Source organism: Propithecus coquereli, unplaced genomic scaffold, assembly GCF_000956105.1.
Source record: "Propithecus coquereli isolate 6110/MARCELLA unplaced genomic scaffold, Pcoq_1.0 Scaffold168, whole genome shotgun sequence".
In the NCBI taxonomy this organism is placed as follows: Eukaryota; Metazoa; Chordata; class Mammalia; order Primates; family Indriidae; genus Propithecus; species Propithecus coquereli.
In genome coordinates, this window is record NW_012141413.1 from 1,530,133 (window position 1) to 1,540,038 (window position 9,906).

Here is a 9,906-nt window from a genome sequence, read left to right on the forward strand (position 1 = left end):
AGCTACCATTCCTATCTAACACTGTGTCTGACACACGGTAGGCCCTCAAATGCAGAATGTATCAATACCTGAGTTTTTCAAGGCCGTGACCTCCGATTTTCTGCAGTAGTACACAGCTTGCCCTCCAGTCCCGTCTGCTGGAGGTGTCACCCTGGCCTCAGCACATGCACTCCTGGAGTCTACATGACATGGCAAGTGATCCTGCATCTGCCCCTCAGTGGCAGGCTTGTCTCTGACCTTTAACCTAGGTTCCCACATGCTTTTCCTGCTTGCCCTACCAAAGGCAGCAGGGGATTTTACGGCTGGCTTCAGCTCCTCTGGAAGCAAGTCTCAGCAGGACTACGTGTCCCCTCCGCATTCTGGATATGGGTCCTGCAGAGAGAGTTTGGGATACTAAGCCCTCAGTCTGAGGGAGGAGCAGGGTCTGTCACCTTGAGGACTTACCGTCCTGAATTTCCAAGGCACTGGGGCTCTCAGGATGGATAAAACTGTTCACAGAAGCCCTGTGGCAACTGCAGCGGAGTCACAGGCCAAATCCCCAATTCTGGCACTAACGTGCCTTTCTCGTTCATTCTACGTCTCATCACGAATCTATTAGGTAGATATTAATAGATCTCCACGAAATAGATGAAATCTGGGCCTTGGGTTGTGTCGCTCGCCCAAGCCCTGACAGCCAGTACCTAGTGGAGGTTCAATGAACAGTAGTCAGTATTATTACTATCTCATTATCGCTGTCACCGTGGAGTTCCTTCCAGCCGGGAGTTCCAACACCCTGGGGGCTCAGTTCCCGCGCAGGCCTCCGGGCACCCTCTGAGGCCCGTGGCATCAGAGCCGGCGAGGGTCCCAGGCCGCTCCTGGGCCTTGCGGGCCCTCGCAGGAACGACAGGGCAGCGGGAAAGCCTCTCATGCCGCGCAGGCTGAAAGGTCCCTCGGACATCCAGAAATCCCGCCTGATCCACATCTGAGACGTTATGTCTCCGTCTGAGCAGGTGAAATTCCGTTTCCTCAGGTGAAGTCTGCAGAAACAGCCACCATGGCGCCTGAGGAGGGCTCCCGTCGGGCCCCGCCCCTGGCGTTGGCCCCGCCCCCAGGGTGCGCTGGGCGGGGCCTCCTCCCAGACATCTCAGTGGCTCTTTCCTTCTCGCAAAGGGTCATGGAGCGTCAGTGGCATGCTCAGCTGGGGACAGATAGGGTCCCTGCCCTCAGGGAAGACAGATCACCAAACCGGAAGTCACACAGTGTGAAAACTGCTGGAAGGAAGGAAGGAAGGAAGGGACAAGGAAAGTCTCCCAGAGGGGCACTTTTCCCCGTGTCAAATTACCTTAGCATCATTTCAAAAATAACTGACTACATGTATGTCGGTATCTTTCCAGACTGTATGCTGTTCCCCCGGCATCTTCATCTATTATTATGCCAATACCACATTGTCTTAATTACTCTAGCTCTATACTAAGTCGTAAGTAATATAATCCTCCAGCCTTTTTTTTTCTTTTCTGAGATTGGTTTGGCCATTCTTGGTCTTTAGCATTTCCATATTAATTTTAGAATCTACAAAAGTACTTTGCTGGAATTTTTATTGGGATTGTGTTCAATCTATGGATCAATTTGGGGAGACCACCAAACTTGAGTCTTCCAATCCATAAACATGGCATATTTCCCCATTTATATAGGTTTGCCTATTTTTATAAATAGGTCTATGTATTTGATGCTATTGCAAATGGTACTCTTCATTTCTCAATTGTTTTTTGCTAGTATATAGAAATACAATTGATTTTCTTTTGTAATTTGCTGAATCATGCAACTATCCTTCTGGCTGCAAATATTGGACACATAATGCTAGTATTGTTTTGGTATTTGTATTATCTATTAATACAGAAAAAATCCAAAATACTGATGAATAGGAATATTCACACTGGGTTTGGGATACTCATTCTTTATATAAAGTATTGTTGGGGGGACAACTACTAATTCTCACACTAAAGTTATAGGCTGAAGAAAATATAAGAACATTGTGTTCTTATATAGCTAAAATGATTTTAAACTTTAACTCTCTTAAATCCCCATATGAAAGCATAATTCATTTAACTTTCTCCACTCATATTCTTCTATCAGATAATATACCTTATTATACGTATGCATATGTATTTATTTATACTGATGTTTAAAGTTATGTTTAAAGTATGTTTAAAGTTATAACATTGCTTAAAGTTTTAAAAAAATAGTTTTAAAACATAAATCATTTTTATTGAAGCATATCGTATAATGCTCATAGTATTATCACTAGATTTGCCCTTTATTAAAAAACCAATATATATCACACTTAGAGTATGTAAGTAGAACATATGTGGAGTTTATGTAGTGATTATATTCATTTACTTTGTTTCCCTTTTTGTTTTTTTACAAATATCATTAAATATTGGCACTTTGTTTCTGTAGGACATATTTTCAAAAGTAGGATGTGCCTCTAAGTTATGAAGCATAACAATAAAGTAGCATCCTTAAATCTATGACTTCACACAGAATGAAAACCTCTCTAATCCTGATAAAACCACCCGACTACTGGAGACCAGTTCCTTTGCCTCACCACACGGGTGACAACTCTCTTCTAAAGATTATGTTCATAATTCCTGTGCTTTTCTTTATGGGAGAAAGAAAGAAAAGTGGGGGAGGGAGGGGGGAGGGAATGAGAGAAAGATGTTGATATAGACAGACCTAAAAATATATAATTTTGTCATATTTAAGCTTTATAAAAATGGGTAGCATGCTGAAATATTTACCTTGAAGCACATGATGATCAGTAAAAACCACTCCATAAATATTTAAGTTAAATTGCTGGAATTGTTTACATAGTTTACAAAAATGTTATTCTATAAAATATCCAAATAACATCTGTGTTAACAAGTATCAATGGCTCTTTGATTTAAAAGTGGTGAAAGACAAGCTAATTATGTTTTTTATATACCCATATATTTTCTAGTAACACAACTGCTTCGCTAGATGGAGATATGAGGCATAATAATAACAAAAACTCTCGAAAAGGAAAAATAACTTTGGATATTTTGAGAAAATGATTTAGTTACAACTGAAGGTTTCTGAACTTTTAAGAAGGAAGGTTAATTTTTTATAAATAATTTTTCACAACTCTGTTTCTTATATTCATATAGAGGTATCTTAATTGCTGTTATTACCAATTTGCTTCGCTAGATGGAGATATGAGGCATAATAATAACAAATACTCTCAAAAAGGAAAAATAACTTTGGATATTTTGAGAAAATGATTTAGTTACAGAAGAGAAACTGCAGCTTGTAAGATGTCATTTTAAAGGAGATAATCTTCCATGTTACAAATTGTTGGCTTCAGGGAGAAATGTTTCCTGGGATTGACAATAAATAGTTCACGCATTAATATTTTGTCTGTGAACTGAGTGAACTCCTTCATTTATTTACCCATTCATTTGTTCATTTTTTCATTCACTGACCAAGAATGTATCAAGCACTTAGTTTTCCCAATACCGTTAGGCATTGGGGGTACAAAAATAAGGATGATACAATCTCCATTCCTCAAGAGGCTCACAGCCTCAGTCACATAAGGGTCAAAAGTATATAAACCATCAATTAGAATATATCTGGGGCAGAATCATAGAATGGGTTAAAACAAGGTGCAGTGGTGGCACAAAGAGAGAAATGGCTAGCTCTTACCGAGTAGGAGAAGATGCTTCGGATGGGTTTTCAGGAATGAATAATTGAGAGGCAGTCGAGAATGGAAATAAGTCTATAGCAACAGTCCAGATAAAATCAGGTGAGTATCTACGGGGCTGGAAAGGAGAAAATAAACACACAAGATGTGGAGGAGGTAGAATAGGTTCGACTTAATGGCTAAATGATTGTGGGGATCAGAAGGGAGAAGGAAATTTTCTAGACAGTTTCAAAAAAGTTCTGTGTAGTTTAGGATAAAAATTTAGCATGACTAGGAGATTGGAAATAATTTTAATAAAACACCTCTATTCATATCTTAAATTATAAAATGCCTTCCCACTCCTTCCTTCTTCTTGAGATCTCACCCCATTCTGTTTACTCTGGCATGGTGAACTTGTTCTTCCTGCCAAGTGAGTCAGTCTCAGTCTAGATTTCTGCTGACATGTATTAAATTTCCTGTAAAAGTAAGAAACAAGCATGTCATCTCTCCCTCTCTCTCTCTCTCCCTTCTTCCGCTCTCTCTCCCACACACACATACATACCCATGCCACACATACACACACAGGGACAAGTGCATAGAAGAAAGGGTGGTGTCACTTGTAGAAAATTACAAATAAAAAGATATGGAATGATTATTTATAGAGCAGAAAAACAAACTTGCAGTCACGATGCAACCCAGGAAATGTGCACTTGTTATCCTTGAATGTACTTAATCCTGGGCTAGAACATTGGACTTACTTCAGGTATTTAAATCATGACTCACGCACATCTATTTGGAATAGTTTGTCTAAGTTGTTTTGTAAAATCCTATTATTTACACAAAAAATGAGAATCTAGAATTTTAGCTTTTGTTTCCAGTCTTCCTTTTAATTTGCACTGTGAACTTAGTTCTGTTTTCATTTAATATCCATATGTTTAATTTTATTCATCCCTAACACAGGGCATATAATAATACACACCCAATGAGTGTGTGAGAATCAACAGGAAGCAGGCTTGCCATGACCCCACAAACCAGCCCAGACAACTGCCACAGGCAATTGGAGAAGGACAGAGAGAGAAGAGAAGCTGAAGTCACAAAGAGCACCTTCCTTATAGGCAGAGTAGGGAAGAGCCAGAAAAAAATTAAACTTCAAAAATTCTGACTTGCTGTTAAAACTTTTGTGTCTTTTTGCATAGTGGTTTGCATACTGGTGAAACAAAAAGAATTCAGCTATGTATATGTGAATTCCATCCAGGGATTTCCCCAGCCTCCCTATCCATATCTTCATCTGCATCCATATCACCTCTGTCTATATCTACACCGGTATCTATGCTCAAACCCACTTTCATCCTTTCTCATCTTCCTGCCCCCTCGTACCTGGACCATCCTCACACATAGAGTGTTCAGAGGAGCACTGGGATCAACCACAGGCGATATTCAACGACTAGAACAAACTCAGCAAGTACAAACTCCACCTACCTTTACAGTATATTTCTGAGAAAATGTGTAAAGTGTTCAAGTCTAAATTGTGTAAGATGTAACATGAGCTGGTGGAAGGAACATAAGAGATTTCTAGCAAAAGGTCATAGGTCCCAGGGTTCCTTGGAGAAGTGGTTGATTCTAGGCCTGGAGCAAAGAAAATCTACTTCAGCCTGAAAATCTTGTGGTGTCAGCAAATAAAGGACTCAAAGCACCACTACCAACAGCCTCACAATGACGGGGCATGTCAAAAGCACGCAGGAGTCAACCTAAAGGAGTTCCCAATGGCCAAAGCTGGAACAATTTGAGCAATAAAATAAATGATGGTGTTGGATTATAATCTCGTAGGATAAAATAAATATCCATGAGTCCATACATAGCAATATAAATAAATAACTGAATGAATACCTATATAAATAAATCAGAAAGAAAGCAAAGCTCTTCTTTACAGGAGAATTGTAATTAATAAATGCAGGAGGCTTTTTTTTTTTGGATGCCTCTGCTCTTGCTGCTGTGTGGATGGCATGGAGGGAGGAGGCGGGGACCAGTCAGTTCTCCATGGGCTCCTGCACTGTGGCCTGGGGCTCCTGGCAATGCAGGCTGCCCACCCGCATTACCCGAACGTCCAGGCCTGGTCCCCGGAGAGCGGCTGCTCACACCCACCAAGATGGTCCCCATCCCCGCCCTATGATGGGCACAGATTATCCTCAGGTAAAGGAGAATGGGGAAGCACTGGTGAGGAGAGTTGCTATTGATGCCTTTTACATGGATGCCTGTGAAGTCAGTGATGCTGAACTTGAGAAGTTTGTGAACTCAACTGGCTATCTGACAGAGGCTAAGAAGTTTGGAGACTCCTTTGTCTTTGAAGGCATGTTAAGTGAGCAAGTGAAGACTGATATCCAACAGACAGTTGCAGGTGCTCCCTGGTGGTTACCTGTGAAAGGCGCTAATTGGAAGGGCCCGATTCTACTGGTCTATACAGACTGGACCATCCAGTTCTCCACATCTCCTGGAACAAGGCAGTTGCCTACTGCACGTGGGCAGGAAAGCAGTTGCCCATGGAGGTTGAGTGGGAACATAGCTGTCGAGGAGGCCTAAGAAATAGACTTTTCCCTTGAGGCAGCAAACTGCAGCCGAAAGGCCAACACTGTGCCAACATTTGGCAGGGTGAGTTTCTGATGACCAACACTGCAGAGGATGGCTTCTGAGGAACTGCGCCCATTGACACCTTTCCTTCCAATAGCTATGGCTCATCCATCACGGTGGGAAATGCATGGGAGTGGACTTCAGACTGGTGGACCATTCGTCCTAAAGAAACATTCGACCCTAAAGGCCCCCATTCTGGGAAAGACCGGGTGAGGAAAGGTGGACCCTCCATGTGCCGCAGAAACTCCGTGCCATAAGTATCGCTGTGCTGCTCCAAGCTGGAACACACCTGACAGCTCTGCTTCCAATCTGGGATTCTGCTGTGTCGCCATCCACCTGCCCACCATGGACTGACAGCCAAGAAGAGCCTTCCCGAATCCAAGAAGTTGTGTCTCATCTGCACTGGGCTTCCCTCAGAACTCTGAAGATCTTATGCAGAGAATTTTCACCCCCAGGTTGGTTACAAACCTGTCCAATGGCCAAAGGAACTGTCTTCCAAGACCAGTTTGCCCCACTGAAAACAGATCAGAAGAGTTATTTTGTTTCAGAAAAACAATTCTTAAATTTTACAGTTATCATGGTATAAACTTACCTCATTTCTTTAGGACACCTGGAATTTTTTTTTTCCCAAATAAAAAACATTTCTTTTTCCTACATATACATTTCCAAAGTCATAGTGATTTTTATAACTTGCAAAAATAATATATTCATATTATAAAACTTAAAGTCCCACAGAGCTAGTTATTAATGAATGTGGTATGTATCCATACAAATTTTTTCCTATACAATTATAAATCATTTAAATTTAATTTTCCTTACAAAAAATGGAATCATGCTATGCCTATTATCCTAAAGTGAACTTTTTTTTATTTCAAAATATTTAAGGGGTACAAATATTTTTGGTTATATGGGTTGTTTTTACAATGCTTGCATCAGGGTTATGTGTGCCCATCATCCAGATAGTGTTCATCATACCCATTAGATAACTTTTCACCCATCTCCTCCTTCCCCCTTCCCTCCTGCTTGCTTTCCACTGAGTTTTACTTCCCTCTATGCACACGTGTGCTCATTGGTTAGTTCGAATTTATTATAATAGCAAGAACGTGTGGTGTTTGTTTTTCCATTCTTTAGATACTTCACTGAGGATAATGGTCTCCAGTTCCATCCAAATTGCTGCAAAAGGCATTAATTCATTCTTTTTTATGGCTGAGTAGTATTCCATGGTATACACACACCACATTTTGTTAATGCACTTCAAAGAAGTCATTTTATCAAAAAGAAACCTGCACTTGAATGTTTATTTCAGAACAATTCACAATTGCAAAGATGTGGAATCAACCCAAATGCCCATCAATTCATGAGCAGATTGATACCTGGAATTTGATCTAATGCCATTCAGTGGAATGTAATGGCTTTGGAATAATTTCTTTGCTTTAAGTAAATATTTCCCATAGTCACTTTTAATCTTCACAATTAAAAAAATATTTAATGAATGTATAATATTCTATTTTTTTCACTTTTTCTAATTTAGATTATTTTAATTCATATTCTCTGAAGCTTTTCTCAAGTTATGAAGCTTCAAGCACTACCTAAAATTCTAACTGTAAGATAGTTACATTATTTTCACACTAATCTTCCCTGAAGAAATGGAAGTTAAAGACAGATAGGTTCCTGAAAATATGGCTAGAAAATAATTGATCTACATTATAAAACTGGAGGTGTATTCGTCTAAGAAAAACACAGGACTTAAAAAATTTAAGACTTTTAAAATTAGACTCAATAATGCCACACACTAAATTTTAATACAATATTAAAGGAATGTTATCCTGATAAACGTTAATACTGCTACCAAACATTATACAATGTAAATGCTAAATATAAACTATAGTTTCTTTGGGATAAGTTTATATTAGGGAAAGCATGTTCTATGAGGTTGCCATTGGCTCATTCTACTTGTGATAATAGAATACATTTTTTGTTTCCTATAAGGTAATATACTTCATACCAACTATATTTCTTCATTTGCATTTGTATAGATTTTCACATACATAGTATCATTAAGCAGGACACCCTGATCATAAATACAAATTTGCTTAGGGCACACATCATTTCATTATAAGGAAGCATAAAGTGAGGAGATGTAAATTAACACTATAAAAGAAATATGTCTGTTGGAAAAACTGATTATATATACCTACCTGCATTGCTAAACATCTTATTTTTCACTATAACTTGATATAGGTTTAGTGCTTCAGCACACATTTCATTAGCTGAATATTCACTGGCCAAGTTGAAAAGAACCTAAGGAACAAAATATTGCAAAAAGGCATATAATGACCACTTTAGGTCGCTTTCACCTATAAGCTTTCTAGAGATTAAAACCCTATAACAAAGTTAGCTATTTATATCAAGATACCCAACCAATTAGGAAATTAAGTCAACAAAAGAAGTATCTTGCATTTCAAATGAAATAGAACATTACAACATGAAGAGTGGTCCTCTAAAATTTCATCTTAATTTTCTATGTATTCTATTTAATTTTAAGTAGTATCTGCCATCCATCAATCTCTGGAAGATCTACAAAGAATAACTATGTGTTATTAATGCCACTGATAAAAGAAATCAGCCAGATAGTGGACTAAATTCTCTTTGTAAATATATGTTAAACATCATGTGGAGAGCTGGGTGTGATGGCTCTTACCAGTAATCCCAACTTGAGCAGGAGGATTGCTTGAGCCCAGGAGTTCGAGGCTGCAATAAGTTCTGATCACACCACTGCACTCCAGCCTGGGTGACAGAATGAGGCCCTCATCTCTAAAAAAAATTAATAAATAAACATTTTTTCAAAATTAAAAAACTTCATTTGGAAATATCTTAAACCTTAAAGTATATCAGGGAACAATTTGTATAGGAAGAGCTCTATATGCAAAATTACAATTTAAGTCATTAACTTATACTAAATTATATTCCTAGTAAAAAAATGATCATCATCATAAATTATCCCTGCAAGATTTCATGGAATTTTTAAATATTAGCTGTAAATAGTAAGCATCTAACATTTTAAAGTTTCAAATCACCTTTTTTTCCATTTGTTTAGTACATGAAGACTTTGTCCATGAAAATATACCCTTTAAACAGCAGTATAAACATCAAGGAAGTGTCTTTTCAGAATTAAAAGTACTTTGCTAGAAATTAGAGGCATCAGCTCTTTCTTCCACTACCCTAATAGAACATTATGTTATTTGCCTAGTTTGAAGTCCTTGAAAATCACCGACTCAAAAGTCTATGTTACAATCTCATCAAAATAACCACCCTAGATAGGCATAAATATTAGCACTCTTCAAGAAATATAGCCTAAAGATCCTACCGTCAAATGAAAAAACTAAAATAAATAAAGAAATAGCCATTGGATGATGGGTTTGCAAGTACTGACTAAGTTATTGAAAACAACTAAGTAAATAACTAAATAAAAGAAACAGCTCTTTGCACAAACCAAAGGTAAGAGAGTCTCATGAGCTAAAGATTATTATTACACTTGATCTTAGCCAAAAGGCTGAGAAGTGGTAAAGATGACTATTAATCGAATTCTGGGCACCTGAGGACCA

General features: G+C 38.6%; 1 protein-coding gene and 1 pseudogene across 1 annotated transcript in view; one reads left to right on the forward strand and one right to left on the reverse strand.

Moving 5' to 3' along the window:
* IFT88 (intraflagellar transport 88) overlaps positions 1-9,906 on the reverse strand; it is a 344,136-nt gene that overhangs the window by 319,028 nt on the left and 15,202 nt on the right. The gene's annotated exons all lie outside the window — the stretch shown is intronic.
* LOC105808163 lies at positions 5,787-6,794 on the forward strand (annotated as a pseudogene).